Genomic DNA, 19414 nt, shown 5'->3' with positions numbered 1-19414 from the left:
TGAGCTACAGCCACCCCAAATGCAGAGGTCTGCAAATCAGAGGAAAATCACACACTGTGGGCAGTGTGGATTTGCCCACAGTTCCCCTGAATGGGTTTCAAGGGGGCATGTTTCCTGGGAAAGTAATAATCAGCAATCAAGTTGATCATATTGATTAAGTAAGCGAGTCTATCCAAAATCTGTTATACATACCATGTAATATATGTGCGGTAAGCATTTTTACACTAATAGGTCATTATTGCATTTGCATACAAATGTAATGTGATTACAATAGTATGTTACTTTGGAAGGCCTTATACCCCCCAAAATGTAAAAATGTATTTAAATAAGTGATACTGCTTTTCCCCGTCTCCATCCTGCTTTTCAGTCCACCTAAATTATTGTAAACAACACAAGCAATCCTACTGACAGTAAATAAAAGTGTAAGCCACTGCACAGCTCTGGCTTTGATGAAAACCGGCAAGTCTTGCACAATAATAATTGCAATCAGTCACACAAGGACATCTGTTTCCCAAGGCTGTATCAGCACATACAAAGTAACTTGATGCAAGAGGGCTAATAGTGGACTCACATGGTTACACTGCAGTTTTTCACCCGATCAGCCTGCCTGTATTTCCCTTTCAGCAGCTGTCTTGCTGTCTTGCCAGCTTGTGTTATAAATTAATGCATTAGCAGTTTTGGTTTGGCTTCTCTAGCCTGATAAACACAAGCTACAGAAGAGCAAGATCTCCACAGCTGTGGAGGTGGGATAGGAGCAAGTGGACACGAAAGCTATTTGTCTTTGTTAATTATTTGACATCATTTGACATCCAAACTAATTAACAGCCATAAGCAGAAGAGCAGCAGGGGACATTGTGAACAGGTTAACACAGGGGATTGTTTTAGGCAACTTTAATGAACTGACTTTGTAATTCACTTTCAAGTACTCAGGGTACAGAATTTTCTTACTTAAAATCATGTTTCTAATATTAAAAAGACTAAATACTTTGCTAGAAATGAAAGAGATTGACTAATGAGGTTATTATTATTGTTTTATATTTTCAGATTGGCCTGCTGGCATTATCACTATGTATGTATACACCAATGTACCAAATCACTCTGACTCTGCTTGCACAATATACTTTCAGTCTGCTAAAACAGCTCCAACCATTGAAGTATAGACATGCACAATGCTTCTGAAGGTGTCTTCCTGACAATGGCACCAAGATGTTAGCTCTGAAGTATTTGAGTAGAGAATATACTATGGGTCAGTGTAGTTACAGACATTCCCCAACACACTCTTACCAGTTAGGAGTGTGTCTTTGTAAATGCTTTAATTCAGTAGTCTGTCCATAATGATCTGGCTCTTGTTAACCTGGGTCAGATCTTCACATCTACCAAGTTCCTTTACATCCAAAGAATGACTACAACAACCAATACTACATTTTTTGTACACAGAGAGACTGGTTTCTCTCACAATTTCCACATGTGGACACCACATACAAATCCTTATTCAGGACCAAAACCATGCTGTTTTCCAAAACCTCAGCACCCAGGTATGGTGCCTAGAGTTCACCAAAATGATAGCCAAACAGAAGTGCACAAAAAACCTCACACATGGGACACAGTTTTGTTACATACTCCAGAACTCCCAATCACTGTGCAGAGTCATATTGTAGGTGTTTGAATAAGTATATTATTCATATAAGGTAGATTTAACCTCTTAACTTCCACAAGGTTGCTAGTCTAACAATTAGGAGTAGGCTTAGAGTTAGTTTTGCCTGAGTATAATCCGCCAAGTATTAGATACATCAGTTGAATTCTTCAGGGTATTAAAAAATACTAGGGGGACCAGACATAACAAAGAAAACTCAGAGTATGTAGAAATGTTTTTTGTGTTTCATTTTACCAGGTAACACTAATGTAGCGCACCAGCTCATGTCCATTTAGTGTGAAGCAAATTACACTTTTCTAACCCACATTCTCAGAATAGTTTCTCTGATACTTGATGTTATTGCGTGCAATAAAGTTTTCCATTTCACCAGTGGGAACCTTTTATCATTATGCAAGAGCCTCATCAGCCCTATAGGTTCCGTTGAATGATACTTTATGCATTCAAATACTATTGTAAAGCTGGGAAATGTGTTTGTCAAATTAATCTAGCTAATGCTTGTTATCATAATAGCAGGGATGCATTTCTTCTTCTTATTTTATGCTTTAAAAGTAAGCAAGCATTGAGAGTAAGGAGTGGTGCTTGCAGATACTTTCCAATAGTGCAGTGACAAAACTATTCAATGTTCCCATTTTCTCACGATGTACAACTTTATATCTTTTAACCGCTGTGTCCTTCATGCATGGTGCTGTATAATCAGTGACAATGAAACTTTGTACTTTTATTCAGAGCATCAGAGCATTCAGATTTGAGTTCTTAGACTCTCTTCTATGGCAGAGGTTTGGGTCTTTCATACTTCTGCATAGTATTTCTATCTGCTTTGGTAATACTATCTTCTTAAATAATTAGGGATGCTCTGATCCAACTTTTTTCCAATCTGATATGTCTAATGCTATTTGGCTTTGGACTGGTCCCTCTTCCCCTCTGTTTTTCTTTCTTTCTTTCTTTCTTTCTTTCTTTCTTTTTTTTCTCCCTTTCCTATCCCCCAGTCATGTCTGTCACGTCTGTAACAACTGAAAATAAAGTAAAATAAATAAATAATAATAACAAAGGTCAATCAAATGGACCAATACGGCAAGGCCGTGATGATCCACTTGGTAAAGTAAATCCGTTGGGCATCTTTCTTGGCCTTCAGACAATAATTCTAATGGCTAAAGAACCAAATGGTTCAGGCAAAAGAAAAGAAAAAAAAAAGGACAGTTGGGATGCATAAAGATCCAAAATCTTCTAAAAGGCACCAACAGTACCAATGCTGTGAGTGGAATAAGCCATGATTATACCAAGCAGACAGCTTTAGGCTACAGTGGTTTATATTAGAAGATACAGCCACTGTATCTTATTAAGATACAAGATAGATGCTAACTAAAGCAGCCCTGCTTTCTATGGGTAGAGGATGCCTATTTATAAGATACTGTAAATATTTTAATTTCTGTTGTAAAGCCTACTATTTAAACATGGGACTCTATGCAGACTGACTCCATTTTAAAGCTAGCCTCAAGTGGCCATTAGAAGAACTGCAGTTTTTGGGATTGGCATGTTGCATTTATTTTTGCCAGCTTAACATAAGCACTCATTTGGAATGCAGATGAAATATTTTCACCTTTCAGGTCTTTTTGAGTCTTCTAGCAATCAAATGCAAAGCTGTTAACTGTATTTGCTATTTCGTGTCTTTTTAATCATAGTTCTTTGCGAGAACAGCTGCATTTTGAAAATAAAGCTGAAAACTGAATTGAACATTACATTTGCTACCCATCAAACAACATACTTAAAGACTGCAGAGAAAGATGATACTCTTTTGTCATACTGTCATTACGAGTGACCTTTTTTCATGTAGTTTCAAACTGCTCTATGCACCATTTTTTTGTCAAAGCAACCACATTCCCAGATCTCATCAGTGGGTGAAAGAAATGCCTATGCTATATTTTAATGAAGTAAAATTATCCAACAAGTTAAAGTGCACCAGTTTTAATCAAAGTTCAGCTTGGGGAGTTTAAGATGGAGAGAGACAAAGAGAGTTGGGAAAGAGACAGATGGGCCAGAGAGAAAGCTAGATATCAAAAAAGCATCAGAGTGTGAAAAATACGTTATCTCCTTTTGACTCACATTGTGTTCCGGCCACAGGGAATCCTGCTCCCTCCCAGCTCTGTTCTGTTTCATCCATGTACAACACTGCTGTTAGTAATTAGAGAGAAGGTGTAAGATGCCGCAGATTCACCAGCAGAACAATCTGCTGCACACAGAGCTGTCTCATTTAAATAATTAAAATGAATCTACTCTTGTTCATATTTGGATAAATTAAATTAATATTTGTCCCACAAGGCTCGGCAAACACATTCTTTTCACCACAATTTGTAAGTATGGTCATGATTGTCAGAGTCTGAGTCAGGGTCTACAGCTTCTGCAATCTGCACACTGTGGCAGTGACGCAGAAGGGCTTCACTGCTATATGTGTGACATAGTAATGTGTGATTTACTGAACTTCCTCTCCATACAGTTATTCTTTTGCATGTTCCCGACCTCCTGGGTTAGCCTTCAGCGTTATAATCGGAATAGATCCTGGCAACCGTGTCCTGCTCTGCCTCCTGGCTCCGTTTTAGGCAAGGAGAACCACTACACATCGTATGGGTGCTATGTCATATGTTACGCTATGTGCTAACAAATCAGTTTTGCTGTACTAAGTAGCCCTGCATGGGATAACATATCTAATTTTAAGCAGAAAACAGAGAGAAGTTGACTGTGGATTATTTTTTGTGACAAAAATTTAATTTCTTTTCCTTAAAGGTAGACTTTTGTGGCTCAAGAGTTGGGAGTTCGCCTTGTAATCGGAAGGTTGCCGGTTCGAGCCCCGGCTTGGACAGTCTCGGTCGTTGTGTCCTTGGGCAAGACACTTCACCCGTTGCCTACTGGTGGTGGTCAGAGGGCCCGGTGGCGCCAGTGTCCGGCAGCCTCGCCTCGGTCAGTGCGCCCCAGGGTGGATGTGTAAAGCGCTTTGGGGTCCTTAGGGACTAGTAAAGCGCTATACAAATACAGGCCATTTACTTTTTGCCTCTTTCCTTTGTTTGTGGATCTTATAGTAATGTTGCTCTACACAGTGGCTGTTCTTGTGGCAGTAGGACTAGCACTGAATTGTTGAAGCAGACCATGATATCAGTATTTAAGAATATAAATTGTCCACAATAATAATTTCCTTATTTATTATTTGTTATCATTCGCTGTTGATATGTTAAAAAAAATTCCTTTAGAACCTTTTAATTGGATTCTCAGATACTGACATTTTCTTCACACCCCCATTCTCTGTACACCATCTGGGCAGGGGGCTGGGAGGAGTTGGCAGCCTGGCTGTGGTCTGGGACGCTGGGCCTCCCTGTGGCTGCCGGGGTGGGGGCAGTCTGCTTGCCTCCATCCCAGGGAAAAGAGTAACACCTCCTGGGTCTGGGGGTTGATTGTCCCATTGGGGGCTGTGATACCTGGACCTGGGAGTATAGAGTATGTTTGGGGAGTGTGAATGGTTATATAGTGTTCATTTCACGTCTGGGGCTCTCCTCAGCTCTTTCCAGGAAGGTGGCGCGGTTGCTATGGCTCCCCACACCCTCTAGCAGATCGTTACATGAATAAACCTTTTGAACTCAAGCACGCTCATGCACACAGGTGTACACACGGGTGCTTGAAAAACTTTATTTTTTCCTTTTATTTTTTCAATAACTTAAAATAAAGTAAAATAAATAAATAAACAATAATAATATAAAATATGAAAAAATAAATCAGTTGGTCATCTTTCCTGGCCTTCAGGCAAGAATTCTGATTGCTAAAGTAATGAACGGGACAAGGAAATAACTAAAATAAAATATTGACATTTAACTGATATATTACGTTGATGTATTATAATAAGTATACCAACAAATATGAAATATATATTCCTACCTTTTGATCCAGATATTGAAATTTTCTTTTTCAGTCAGTAAATGTATCAATTAATTTCATGTAGCAACACTGAGATGTAGTGGGCCAAGCCAGTTTTATTTATTAAGCACTTTACAAGCAGCAGCCACTCACCAAAGTACCAACAGAAATTCCATACAATCTGACAGAAATTGCATAAATTTCCTAAATCTAGAGAAGAACATTATTAAACAAATACTACAAAAGCATAATACTACTGCATTAATTTACTGAGAAAAATGATTCAAAATTAAATATGGTTTTGATCTATTTAAAGAGCCCAAACATTGGTCTTCTGTCGTGTTCTACGTCTACAGAAGTGCACCATTCATTAATCAAAGTCACGACTCTCTTCCAAACTGGAAAAGGTTAGAAAGCAATTTCCACGGAGTGCGTACTCCACCAATCGATGGTCATGAAGGCCTTACAAAAAATCTTACAAATGGAGGAAAATTCTGTTGACTTCCTGCTCTGACATGAGTGGTTGTCCAACAAAAAGGCCAAAGTGTTCGTCAAGAGCATAAGGTCATGTCTGAGGTTCAACAGGCCTCTCTGATATTGGCTGATATCATTATTGAAGAGTGTACAATCAGAAAAAAAGCTACTGAGAGAATGTCGTATACATCCACACCATTATATTTTTAAAACATTTTCTATTCTGGTTTTGCAAACCATTGTCATATTAGGGGTATGGTTTGGATCTCTTTCCCTTTTTTCAATGATTTTTGCCTATTTGGATCAACACACTGGAAAACCACAGGAAATCTGCAAGGCCTAATTCAATGCATTAGAGTTCATTTCAAAATTTTGATATTATTTTCAAAATCCAGCTCCACTCCAAACCCTGGATGGGTTACCACTGACATGGTGGAAGTGAAGAAATCAATCTCTTTGCAGTAAAAACCTCCATCACTGGATGGAACAGTTTACAAACCAACACATCGTTAATAATGTTAAAATGAATAATTTGAGGTTGTTACCCATAAACTACCAGAATCTTGCACGAGGCCTGATGCTGAAACATGCAGCACGTTAATCAGGATCTTTAATGTGTTGCAGCTTATCACAGAAGGCATTTGTTAACCTCCATAAGTGGAGCATACACAATTTATTTAAATAGCATGACAATTTCATTAAAGTCATTCGTCTTGAGATTAACATTATCTTTAGGAGGATGTTTTGTATTCCTTTTACAATGTCAGATTGAGCTGCCCAGGCTATATTTTGCCCGTGTGTGATAGTGGTAATATACCTGCACTTTTTAAGCGGCTTCCTTATCAAGACCATCCCAGCACACACATCCCAGCTGTAGTTCCATAGTTTCCACCTTTTTTCTTTACAAACTGCTCCTTTATCCGGCAATTACACCTCCTACTGACTAACCGAACCTCCATAGTTTTTCCACCTTTTTCTTTACAACCTGCTCTTTATATCTGCATCTCAGAGGCCAACTGAAACCAAATCCACCTATATAAAAACACCCCATCAGACACAGCGGTGTGAGGTAGTTAGCACACAATTTGGCCATGTAGAAAGCATCGTTTGTTTGGAACACATCAGCCGAGAGGTAGAATTCATCGCTGTTCATAAGAGTTTAATTTAATCAAACCTCATTTTACGGATCTACGTGGCTCTTCATCACTCATTCATCATTTTATTTAAATATCAGAATTTTCGGAATGGTGATCCAAGCGGGACACAGAGGCTGCTAGTTTTAACGCACCAGAATGTCACAAATATAAATAAAAGCCTGACTATCCCGAGAGCCTAGCCGCAGCGACACTTTTCTTTCAAACGGATGCCTGCAGGTATGTTGGAGCCGACTTTGCTACCCGCACAGTGCGTTTCTGACAGTCGGGATTCGTTTATGCAATAGAGAAAAACAACAATACAGCGTGTTTCTCTGCTCCAAGACATCCGCGGTCCTTTCACACGGTAAGCATGTCTGTTATACCCAGCGCATAAATGTCTGTATGTCAGTGCTGATTATTCAAACCCTGTTTAAAATGTGACACGTGTTGTCCAAAAACATTTCCTCTAAATTTGCAAAGTTACTGATTTAAAAAATATATTTTCGAATTTTTAGTTGCATGTCAAACATATGATAGACTCTTGAGCATGTTTATATAGCTAAATCCACAATGGTATAACCATGCTGAATAAAAGATGCCCAAGCACCAATGCACTCTAATGCAAGCCTCTGAACTCACTAACAGCGTGGAGCAATCTCAGTGTATTTAGCTGCTTTTTCCCTAAACACAATCAACTGAGAGAAATGGCTGTAGTCATCCACTTGGGTCATTGCGAATGTTGAAGGAGATTTGTTCCATAGACACTGTATACTAGTGTTTCCTACACTTGGATTAAGTGTAGGAAACACTAGCTCCACGCTGTTAGTGAGTTAACTCTGGATGTCTGTGGGTTTTGTTAACTTGGAGTGAACAAAAGCAGAAAAACACTAAAAGATGCCGACAGTGAAAGTCTGGTTTATTTCATGGATACAATGAAACATTTTACAGTTTACAGAGCAAAGCAACATATATGATCAATAGATACACATAACACGAACAGTGTAAGTAAAAGTCATCGTCTTACCAGATGTTATATTCTGTAAACTTAAACCACTGAAATTATAGTTTAGTGTTTTTAAGTCATCTATTAAAAACATGAGTCAACATTACTGAAGTCACACTTTAACGATGCTTCATATCACAGTCTTTATGATGAAAAACATGTTCTCTCGTTAGCACATGTCTGCGCTGTCACTTGTCATGAAAATGTCCAGAGTTAGGGTTCAAGCTTCCTCTTCAATTACCATTGATCATTATTAGGGCCCACAATAGATTGTCACATTATCCCCATAAACAACATGTTTTATAGAAATCATTGTGACACAAATATTTAGATTCTTGTTTCACAATGTGCATGAACTCAAAATCTTTAGAGTTTCATATTTATAAAGTATTGCAAAGAATACATTTATACCATTGTATGAGCTACACTTCTTGTAAAAAAAAACTGATTGGAGATGCGTTTGAGAAAAGCTCCTGCCGTGACCTTCCTTCTGTGAGCGCACGCACGCACGCACACACACACACACACACACACAGAGAGGGAGATCATTAATACAAAGGTTTGGAGCCGGTTTTGGATTTTCACTTGTTGTTGGATTTAATATGAACAGTCACATAAAATTCATTACAATTTTTTGCCTTTTCTTCAATTAAGATGTTTCTTTAAATCTACAACACCTTCCTTTTCAAAAGGTTTGCTGACATAATAAAGAAGTAGCTAGGGAACTCAGTAAGTATGAGCAACAGTAGCTGAAGGACACTTTCTCCAATAAATAGGATTTCATCATCTGCAGTTCGTCAAAAAGTGCCATATTAAAAACAATTCAGCAGACCCTCAGAGTGCGGATACAAACTGTTTTCAGCTATAGAGGTCGAGGTACGCTTCATGTACTTATCAACATACAGTTCAGAGGCTTGCATTAGAGTGCATTGGTGCTTGGGCATCTTTTATTCAGCATGGTTATACCATTGTGGATTTAGCTATATAAATATGCTCAAGAGTCTATCATATGTTTGACATGCAACTAAAAATTCGAATATATGTTTTTTAAATCAATAACTTTGCAAATTTAGAGGAAATGGTTTTGGACAACACGTGTCACATTTTAAGCAGGGTTTGAATAATCAGCACTGACATACAGACATTTATGCGCTGGGTATAACAGACATGCTTACCGTGTGAAAGGACCGCGGATGTCTTGGAGCAGAGAAACACGCTGTATTGTTGTTTTTCTCTATTGCATAAACGAATCCCGACTGTCAGAAACGCACTGTGCGGGTAGCAAAGTCGGCTCCAACGCACCTGCAGGTGCAAGAAAAGAAAAGTGTCGCTGCGGCTAGGCTCTCGGGATAGTCAGGCTTTTATTTATATTTGCGGCATTCTGGTGCGTGAAAACTAGCAGCCTCTGTGTCCTGCTTGGATCACCATTCCGAAAATTCAGATATTTAAATAAAATGATGAATCGGCTAGTGATGAGTAGCAACGTAGATCCGTAAAATGAGCTTTGATTAAATTAAACTCGGCGATGAATTCTACCTCTCGGCTGATGTGTTCCAAACAAATGATGCTTTCTACATGGCCAAATTGTGTGCTAACTACCTCACACCGCTGTGTCTGGGGTAAAACGATATACCTTGCGGCAGTTGTGAAGTGCTGAGGAAAATACTGCGTGTCTGATGGGGTGTTTTTATATAGGTGGATTTGGTTTCAGTTGGCCTCTGAGATGCAGATAAATAGAGCAGGTTGTAAAGAAAAAGGTGGAAAAACTACTTGTGATGTCTCAGTTCCTCCTGTTCTAAAATTCTGGACTCTGATGCTGATATCAGGGCTTGGTGGAACCTGTCACCAGTTCCTCTTTTAGCTGAAGAGAGTTCTTTAAGACCGGACTTTTCTGGGCATTCACTGCTGTGCACCAAACATTCGGCTAGGTTTTACACAGTGGTGGTCATGTTTACATCTCCTGTTTTCTGCCTTTGAAATATTAAAATCCTTTGGGCTGCTTTTTTAATTAACTGAAGAGGGGAGCAATTTTACACCTATGAGTTGTGTTTTATTTTATTCTGTGAGTATATTTGAACTATGCACACGGTCTCCCAACTGCATGCCAAGCGTAGCTTCCCATTTGTCATGCAAACTAGAAAGTAGATGAACCTCTCCCTGGGCTCAGGAGCTGAGTTTGCTTACACATTTCCATGATGTGATGGTTTGTAATTCAAGACAGATGGTGGGAGGATATTTTTACCATTTTGTGTGCTGGAATAGAAATTAGTGATTGTCCATTTGGTGAAGAGTGAATTTCAGTTTCTCTATTTTAGATACTGCAGCAACGTGAGTACATAAAGAAGTATCCAGGTGCAATACACCCGCTCTGGCAGTCATGAGGAATAGAGGGTATGTATGAGCTCTCCTTCTCACATCACATCACTCCTCTCATCCATGCTGAGTGAACAGAGAAACTTTCTGGGTTTAAACGCAATGGAGATGTGTTACCTGTGTACCTGTGTTCCTCTTTTAAGAAGTATAACCCATAAACACACTCAGTGATCTTATTTATGTACTGCACAGTCAGTATTCTGAAATGCATTTAATTCATATTTAGAAATAAATCCATTTATAAACTCAGATTAATGACATGTCCTATAAGTGTAGCTTCACACCAGGCGAGGTACAACAAGAGAATGAGATAAATCATAGTTTAATATTTTCCAAAGGTCTCATTTGTCATAAACTAGCTGTGAGAAGCAGGCGGGTTGTACCCGAACGCAGACTCGCAGACAGGACTTTAACTCAAAAGACACTGACTTATTGCTAGACAGGAAATAATACAAACTAAACTAGGAGAAACACAACCATGAGGGAGATCATGACAACAGACAGAGGGAAACAGAGGGCTTAAATACACAAGGAATCATGAGGGGATGAGAAACAGGAGGGAAACACAGCTGGGGCTAATCAGACACGATGATACAGGGGAAGCAAAACTGAACATGACATGAGACGAGGTACCTTCAAAGTAAGACAGGAAGTTATATACAAAGTGATAACCAGACAAAGACACGCGAGCTTGACAACAGAAACACGGGAACAGAAAAGGGAAACAAGACACAAACACAGAGGGGGTACAGAGAACAAAAACACAAGGGGAACCTAGCTCAGAGACACAGAATAAAAACTAATGAAATTAACCTTAAACCAGACATGATAATAAGACATAATAGTCACCAAAAACATAAACTCCAAATGCTGGGTCAAATGGCCCAGAACCATGACAATCATTAATCATCCAGCACACTACCAGAAATACACCTACCACATGCACCATTCTTTGGTTTATTATAAAAAATTATAGAAATTTACAAAACATTACTGGGCTACAGTTTTTGTGTGAAGATGGATTTGTGCTAACTACAAGTCCAGAAACAAACTGTCACCTCTTGCCATTAGAATGCAAACAGAAACTTGCTGAACGAGTTAGAATTCCACTGGCTCTGTGTTAAAGCATTTTATAATGAAAGGATTTGCTGCTAATGTGTTGTTGGCACTCTACATGTACATGTACTGTAGTACTGTCTGTGTGACTACTCTATGTTACCACAATTGTAGTTCGACATGTTTGCCTGGATGATGGCTCATCTCTAATTGATGTCAAATTATTGGCATTTATAACAGCTGATAAATCCAAATGAACAAAAGTAAAATAGAGATGGGCGAAACACCCTCCAACCATGATATGAGTGTTGGTGTCACATAGTTTATCCACCAGAGGGCACGTTGCACTTGTTGGCATTGTGTGTTTGGAATGTCACAAACTCAACAACCAGCTGATCCAAACAGAGTGGATTCGAATAATCCACGACTTACTTTTTTAAACGGCATTGTCAGTTTTTCTTAGTAACTCCATATAACTCCAATAACTACATATAACAAATGCTAGGGAAGTTAGATTAGCTAATATATCAGATTTTTAAATCTCCAAATGCTGGTATCAGTATCAACATTAAAAATCACATTATTGAACAAGCTCTGCAAAGGAAGATGAAATATAACATTTTCCCTCTTAATAATAAACACCTTTATTTAGAAATGTAATTGTATTGTCTTTGTCTTTGATAATCTGAAATGTTTAAGTGTGACAAAAATTCAAAAAATAGGAAATCAGGAAGAGGGCCAACGCTTTTTCACACCATTGTAGGTATTATGACTAACAGCATGGGCCAAGTTCAACATCATTGTGCTGTTTTAAAAAGCTTAAAATGTGAAAATTTTGTTTTCATGTGTTTTTGTCAGTGCCACAGTCCAACCCACCATCCCGTGAACACATCTGCACTGCTCCTTCTCAGCGTGGACTCATAATGCCGCTCATTGATTATCACCGCTCTGCTTATAGCTTCACTAACTCTTTCTAGTATGTTAATAGTACGGCTTAAATCATTTGTATCCCTCTGTCATTACCAAAGCTCTGAATCTTGATTATTTGCATGTTTGATTTGGCAAAGATTTGCCAGATGTCCAGAGAGGCTGTAATAGCAGGAGAAGGACCAATTACTTAGTTTTCCTATGCTTTAGCTCATATAATGTTTTAATAAACATTAAATCAATACAGAAATGCAATTTTTAGTGAGAAGAATGTGGTGTTTTAACACATAACACCAAAGGTAACACACTCCCATGGCTGTAGTCTCCCTGTATAGGAAAATGCACATTGTCATACTGCAAAAACTGCTCAAGGAACACAACCTGGTCTCCAGACCTCCCACTTCCAGTCTTACTGTGCACCTGTGGGATGTGCATGAAAAACGTGATCCATAGAGGTCCCAAGCTACAACATACAGGTCTCAAACGATCCACTACCATCATCCTTGCTTCTGATTACACATTATACGCAATATTAGGTGGTATTAGGTGTTTTTATATACTGGCTGAACATTATATCAGTTTACTATCATCTCTGCTCTTATGAACACAGCCGCAAATAGTACTTCCCTGCCTGACCTTGGCTTTTGACTTTTTCCTGTCCACCTGTGTTGCTTAGATGGCTGATGGAACCTGCTGCTGCTTCTCATGGCACATGCTGTTACTTTAAACCAACCTCAGGTGGGTGGGGGTGGAGTTGAGTGTAGGTAGGCAGAGAACTAAATCCACACCACACTCATCCATCAGTGTGCCCCATCTTTCCTCCTTCTCCCTGCATCATATTTCCTGCAGCTTAGCTGAGGTACGTCCCTCCTTATACACATTCTGTGGCACATGATTAATCCCACCTCTCATATCTCTTTTCATGTGTCAGCACCTTCAGTGCTTTATAGGCTTATTCTGAGATGAAGTGACAGCTCTACTCTGAAATATCACCAAATTAAGACTGCTGGCATGTGTAAACAACGGAAATATACACCAAAACCCACAAATCAAATGGAGGGCAATGTCTAACTCTTCTATTAAAACTTTGTTGACCCTGTAATATTTAAAGGTTGTTTTGTGTGGTTCAGCTGTTCTAGGTTGGTTCAACATTAGTCATGTTTCAGCTGACTCTTTGTGATGCTGGGTGCATTCCTTCTTGAAAAATTGCATTCATAAGTCACAAGTAGATTTATAGGTCCCAAATAAACATGGGCATGTGGGAAATGTTAGGAGCCATTTGTGTTGCATGTGCCAGATAATAATATAAATCCCATCTAATTGACTTCTTTATATAGAACATTTATCTGAATAACAAAAGAACAGATTTGGAAGGTAATATCTTCTAGTTTCTGAAACTATGCTTGCTAAGTGTTTTTTACTGACCTGGTGGATGTTGACAAGTGCAGGAAAACAGGAAGCAACTAAAGCTTTCAAGCAAGTACAATGTATGAAGTACAAAATTTCCATCCAAAACACTGCTATATATTAGTAAAGTACACGAGTAAATGTACAATATTGCATTTGACCAACCTATTCATGCTGTGCTATGTCCATTTTTGATATACAGTCTGTGGTCAGGCAGTGTAAAAGTGTTCAAAAGATTTCCTGGATTCTGGGAGATTACACACAAGCACTATAATTTACATATTTGTGATGGTACATTACGCAGCCATTTACATAAATGCATACATGAAGGAATAAAAGAGTAGAGCGCAATGATTATCCATCTCAGTGGCACACATCTAAATGTATATGTGTTATAAAGTTTATTGCATAGTCTGTGAAACTAAAGACTCATCAAGAAGATCCAGATACATTCAGTCAGAAATACTGTTGACTCTTTTAGGGAAGAATGAGTGTGGTCCCAACAAAGAATTGTGAATTATATAAGAATGCAAGTCAACAGAAGCACTTTCTAGACAGGATACATTTATAAAAATGTCCTACAAGAGTGCTGAAATGAAACCCCTTGTTAGTCTGAAGTCACAGAAAGTTCTGCAGGTTTATATAAGAAGGGAGACATTTGATAAGGGAGAAAACAAAGGAAAATTATATCTCTAGAGCTGGGGATTGAGCAGGCAGTATTCTGTAAAAAAGAGTTTCTTGGCTTCTGAGACCAACACACCTGCATATGCATGAAGTTAAATGTTGTGAACGAATGGAATTCACTCAAAGGAAATATGACAACCAGTCTTCATACAAGCGTGCATGGAGCCAGCTGAATGTAGCGCACATGCACACGCGCATACAGATGCCCTGTTACTCAGAACCAGCTGTTCCAGTGTGTTTAAATTATCACCTGTCAGCACAAATTTACCCTGATTCTGAAGGAGCTGGAATTCAAAATTTGCCATACTGTTGAAATCACCCACCACCCTCCTTCTGCTGTTATCCATCATAAAGTGCAGGCAGTGAAGGGCTAGCCATTAATTTCCCTCGTTTCCTTTTAAGATCACAGGAATTTAGCTCAGTCTTTCTCTGGCAGCTCTGCATAGCGACCAAACAGGGAGTAGGGAAATGTAAAGACTTTTAGAGACTAAAATGTGCTGTAAGGCAGCCAAATTATTAGAAACATGGAAAATCAATAAAGGCATGCTTTTATCTTCTAGATAAATAATACATTTATCATAAGACATTTTCGCCTTTATATTTGACTCTTTTGTAGGCTTTCTTCAGCTCACAAAAAAGCACTAACATTTGTCAGCTGTCGCTTCTTCCAATGAACATATGCAAACTGTGTAGATAAAAAAAGAAGAAAATAGAAAGAGTGTTCTTTCCACTCGTGTACAGTTTTTTTTTGGGGGGGGGGGGAATAAAAAAGAATAAAATTCACTTCCCTAAAGTGAGTTTTCCATTCAGATACGTACAGACTTCCAGCTTTTAGCCTCACTGTTTATGTAAATGCTGCTAGGTAGTTTACCCTGGACAGTCTCACCGTACACCATACACTCACAGCTCAAGCAGATAGCATCATAACAATCTATGTTAAGATCTGGGATATCTTAGACAGCATATAAACTCTTGGTGCTTTTAGTCATTGTGTTGGAGCTGAATAACATTGACAGTGGCCAATGCAATGCACTGGAATAAGTCCAGGGTGAGACCAGCTTGCAGCTTACATGAACTTACAAAGAGCTGTTGCTGGAGTAGTGCTAACTTGTGCAGAGTTTGCATATCAGTTTGAATGACAGTTCTGAATAAATAAAAGAAAAGTACTATATAATACTTTATTGGTTAAAATGGTTCCATGTAAGTACTGATCCTGTATCACAAGACTCTGGCGCTTGACAGAGTAGACGTTCTTGTGTCACGCGAAGGGTCAGCAGACAATTAGTTTATTTGGGTCACCAGTGTCCACCAGCTTTGTTACTTTTATACACTATATTACCAAAAGTATTCACTCACCCATTCAAATCATTGAGTTCAGGTGTTCCAATCAGTGCGGTGCTGTTAAACCAGCAGTGGAAACCATGCCACTGTTGGTCAAAGACAAAGGAGAAGCGAGGGAAGGCATGTTAGAAGGCAGTGAAACAGAAGGAAAGGCAATGAGGAGGTGAGAGTAGGGTCTTTAAATTTGGAACTATGACTGGTAAAGGGAGAGAGCTGGTTGAGATTATGGAGAGAAGGAAGTTACATATATCAAATGAAAGAAATGACATTGGATGTCAGTTGGAAGAGAAATAAGATTTCTGGAGTAAGTTGGAGGAAGTGGTAGATAGTTTCTCCAACAGACAGAGGGTGATGATTGGAGCAGACTTTAATGGACATGTAGGTGAAGGGAACAGACATGATGAGGTGTATGGCGTTAGCGAGAGAAAGGATTAAATGGTGGAAGTTGAGGAAGGAAGAATGTGTTGAGTTGAGGAAAGAGTTGACATAGGCTCTCGGTGGTAGGGGAGAGTTACCTGGTGACTGGGAAAGTACAGCTGAAGTGAAACTGTCAGGGTGTTTGCAGTATCATCTCAACAGAGGAATGAAGACAACGCAAAGTGCAGGAGACTATTCAAAGGAAGGAGTAGGAAATGAAAAAGTAAAGAAAGTGAAGAAGAAATTAAATACTGAGTACTAGGCTAGGTGTATGGCAAAGGCAAAAGAAAAGGTTTATAGTGAGTTGTATGTGAGGCTGGACACTGAAGAAGAAGTTCAGGACTTGTCTTGGATAGATGGAGAGATCAAGTTGGAAAGGATGTGCAGCTGTAGTGATGAAAGAGAGATAAAGTTGATGAGCTATACCACGTAGATATTGGAAAGAGTTGTAGAAATTAGCTTAGTGACTTTATTGCTATAATAACAGAACAATTGTGACAATTATTCCAACAATAACCAAAAAAAAAACCCTCAAATGAAGATAGGAGATGGGAAAGGACTGATGGATTATACCTGCTAATCAATGTAACCTTGCCAAGAGAAGTGAAACCTGTTAGAAGGGTTTGTTTGTCTGCTCCTCTGATCATTCAAAGAGTTTCCCATGAAATAGACATCATTTATTCTTTTACATTTCCTGCAGCTGTACTAGTGTTTTAATTAAGTGATCAAACACTCAGGAGCAGCCAGGGCCACTGGTCTTTGGCTGTGTGGTGAGTAAGGTTTGCATCTTTTTCCCAGCATTTCTGGAGTTGAAAGCAGATCAATTGCAACACACCCTCAGAGGGATCATTTTGATCTTGTTTGTGGCTTTGACTCTGGTTTCTCCTTTCCCAAGCCTCTGCCTCATACATAGGCTACTGGCATAATGAAATTGTAATAGGTATAATGACTCAGTTAGGACTAATTCAGTGCAACTTGGAACCCCGACAAACCTCAAACCTTTGATGCTTCATTCATTCTCAGGCCATCAAATGTACTTGTCCTTTTGTGGCTTTATTGTTTCACGGTAACCATAAAAGATGAACAATTTTACAAAAGATCTTGTGTAGTCAGCTTATTTATGGATCTTCTTTTAGCTTGCAGGGCAGTGCTCTGCCATGGTCTAATGAGGCAGAAGACAACCTGAAATCAATAGCTGCTCACAGCATAATCGAGAGAACAGCCCCAAAAGAGGACTCCAGTCATTAAATGTATTTTACTGTGTATAACACACGACTGTTTAAAGGTTGGAGGGGAGTTGTTTATTAGAGTTTGTCTGAATGTAGGTTAAATGTATTTCTTTTTCTTGGCCTTATCTCCTACTCGAGCCAGTAGCGAGATACTTTTAGTCCACAGGGTAATGTGTCTCTTCTGGCCTTGTTAGTGTTAATGCACAGAGATTTAATGTCTTCTCTGCAGCCGACTGCCTTGGCCTCAGTGTAGTACTTGATGAGGTAAAAATGATTGTGTCCGAGTATTTACCTTGACAAATCCACAGTGAGGTTGAACTGGCCTTACCACACACCAATCTGTTTATTATGGTATTGTAAAGAGGAAGGGTTTAGAAGTATTTTCTACTGTCCAATTATTCTGTTTTAAAGCTAAGCTGGGAGCAGCACAGACTTTTAAAGTAATACTGTAGGTTATTATATCCACTTAGACTGAGAAATCAATTTTTTTCATCAATTTGCTTAATAAAACTAAACAGCTCCATATATTGTAATACTCAAGTGCCTCATCATACATTTTTATGGAAATTAGGTGCCTGAGCAAATGTGGAAGTCTTTAATCTGCTGGAGCTCTAGCCTATTTTTGCTAGAGATTCTGTTTCAAGTCATGTCAGAAGAACTTCAACTCTTTGTTTCTTATTCAATCCCCTCACCCCGCCCTGCTCATGTCATGACAGCTGAATTATTCATAGAAAATGAATGCCTTCCTCTGTCAAATAATGCTGACTTCAGTGATTCCAACACAGGCTGTACTTGGGTGGGCTATCAAGAGTACATTAATGTTCACCAAATTATACTGAGCAACAAATGTTAGGATTTGAATTTATCCTTTAATCTGACTGATTGAATGACTACATCAGCAGATGATTTGCTAGATTTGCTAGCTGTTCAGCAGCTTAGTGGCAAAAGAAGTTGTATCTAACGTAAACAGAAGGTCTATTGTTATGCTGGGTAGTTTCATACCTACAGAGCATTATCATTCCCAACGCGTAACATACTGGCGATTTGTCACGGCCCGAGGCATGTCATAGTAACGCGAAAGGTACACCTCCGCGTCCTTATCAAATGCTCTGGATTCTTGATTGAAGCGGAATAGAAAGCTGCCTGCTTCCCTTTTTATTCGCTTCACGGCTTTCTATTGCAGCACTAACCTAACCTTAACCCTAACCTTACATTTATACATTCGCTCCAACCCGCTCTCATGCGTAACATACAGTTGGGTTGGGCGCCCGAAAGCATAACATAGCAACATTTTCTCACATTGCGTTGGTATGTTATGTTTTGGGATTAGAACGTGTTGCATACCTGTTATGTATTTCTTTCTTTTTATACCTTTTACTTTATTTACTTAGGTGTATTTGAAAATATTTGCATTTATATCCAAAGCCTTAATGGGAAAAGAATGATTTACTTTCTGCAAATTTGTGAACTGACTGGCAGAAATGTAGTGATAAAGATGATGAGCAACATTCAGGGCTGTTCAGTGTGCTCAGGCTTTGTGCCTTTTTATCGTTGCATATTGCTGCTGGCGACTCCAACAAGCTGCTGGTGATGAGCTGTAATTGAAGTGGATGTTAAGAGATAGAAGCAATTGCTGAGTCCTGTGAGGAAGGGACCGGGGTCATTGCTGCTCAATGACACGTCGGTGTAACTGCAGTCACCTTTCCAGTATACTTGATAAACTGCTGCCACCGGGCTACACAGGGAGCAAAACAGACACATAAACTACTGCCCTTCACACAAGCCCTTAACTTCATTGCGTTGGCATGGTGGCAGC

General features: G+C 39.1%; 1 protein-coding gene across 9 annotated transcripts in view; it reads left to right on the top strand.

The window, feature by feature from the left end:
- The window catches only part of LOC146372361 (heparan sulfate glucosamine 3-O-sulfotransferase 5), a 117297-nt gene that overhangs the window by 43479 nt on the left and 54404 nt on the right, over positions 1 to 19414 (top strand). For 6 of the 9 annotated variants that reach the window (XM_084952964.1, XM_084952970.1, XM_084952969.1 and 3 more), the window contains one exon: positions 10480 to 10555. The exons of 1 other annotated variant lie outside the window; for it this stretch is intronic. The gene's annotated coding sequence lies outside the window, so the exon portion shown is untranslated. Of the gene's footprint in view, positions 1 to 10479; positions 10556 to 13196; positions 13259 to 19414 lie in introns of all 9 variants that reach the window. 2 more of the 9 variants (XM_084952968.1, XM_084952971.1) reach the window with 1 other exon arrangement.

Source organism: Perissodus microlepis, chromosome 15 (genome assembly GCF_051167445.1).
Source record: "Perissodus microlepis isolate ML-2025 ecotype Zambia chromosome 15, ASM5116744v1, whole genome shotgun sequence".
NCBI lineage: Eukaryota > Metazoa > Chordata > Actinopteri > Cichliformes > Cichlidae > Perissodus > Perissodus microlepis.
Note: the sequence above shows the minus strand (reverse complement) of the source record. Positions and strands in the feature narration are given on the sequence as shown.